Source organism: Eutrema salsugineum, unplaced genomic scaffold (assembly GCF_000478725.1).
Source record: "Eutrema salsugineum unplaced genomic scaffold, Eutsalg1_0 scaffold_12, whole genome shotgun sequence".
NCBI lineage: Eukaryota > Viridiplantae > Streptophyta > Magnoliopsida > Brassicales > Brassicaceae > Eutrema > Eutrema salsugineum.
The window spans coordinates 9014116-9015304 of NW_006256895.1; the positions used below are offsets into that span (position 1 = coordinate 9014116).

A 1189-nucleotide genomic window follows, 5' to 3' on the forward strand; every position below is an offset into this window, starting at 1 on the left:
TTTATTTTTACCTTGTTTCCTCATCTCTGGTTGAGATGATGAACGTATTATTATTCATTGTTACTAACTTGTTTTCCTTAGTTCTCTTATGCTTTCAAAGGTACCGAAACAAGAAGAAGAGAAGTGAGAAGACAAAAGCAAAAGAGGTGTTGGAGGTGAACCATCAAAATGGTATTCAAGAAGATCCACAGCCTCAAGAGGTGGCTAATCAAGGGAGCATTATTAATCTCCAAGCTCTAAAACCTCAAGAATTGCCACTACATCAAGAATTGGCTTCAAGTCTAACCCAAGCTCCAAAGAAAAAACCAACAGTTGGAAGCTGTGACACTCCTTTTTGTCATGGATTGAGGTATGGAATCCACCCTCCTCCAATTGAAGCTGAGGCGTATGAGATAAAAAAAAGCTTGGTTAGATTGATTCAAGACTCTAAGTTCTTGGGGTTAGGAATGGAGAACCCATATGATCATTTGGACTCCGTTGAGAGGTTGTGTGACACATTTAGGACTGGCCCCAAAACAGTATCAAGCTCATCTTGTTACCATTTTCACTTGGGGCAAAGGCAAGCAAATGGGAAAGAGCATTACCATCTCACTTGGTCAATTCTTGGGATGATTGCAAGATGATCTTCATTCAAAGGTTTTACCCCATACAAAGAACTGTCCAAGCTAGGAAAATTCTTGAGCTTCAATCAAGGAACCCATGAGACTTTTAATGAAGCATGGGAGAGACTTAAAGGATACACTAGAGAGTGTCCTCATCATAGGTTCAAACAAGAAGCTATCCTTAGTATCTTCTATTGGCGAGTTGATATAGAGCATAAATGGACATTGGATGTAGCTAGCAATGGGCGTTTTGCAAATCTTACCATAGAACAAGGAGAGATACTTGTTGAGAATTTGGCCAAGAGTAATGAAAGATACAAGGAGCTTGATATTGAAGCTTGTAAAGATGGTTAAGGTTAGGTGGAGCTTTGTTTTCAGCAAGAGTTTGTTCCACAAGGGCAAGCTGCTTCAAAGCCTCAAGAAATGGAGTTGAACAACATGTTCCAAAAACTTCTCAAGGGACAAGATGAGATACTAGAAGAGTGAAAAGTTCTTACAATGATCTCCACAACAATATAGAGAGCTTGAACTCTCAACTGAATCACATGGAGATCAAAGATCATGGAGCTGATATAAAGGAGATATAA

General features: G+C 39.3%; 1 non-coding gene across 1 annotated transcript; it reads right to left on the minus strand.

Moving 5' to 3' along the window:
• Positions 1 to 662: 662 nt before the first annotated feature.
• LOC112089573 lies at positions 663 to 766 on the minus strand. Its single transcript, XR_002901208.1, has one exon. It is a non-coding gene; the product is annotated as a small nucleolar RNA R71 (small nucleolar RNA).
• Between the last annotated feature and the right edge of the window lie 423 nt (positions 767 to 1189).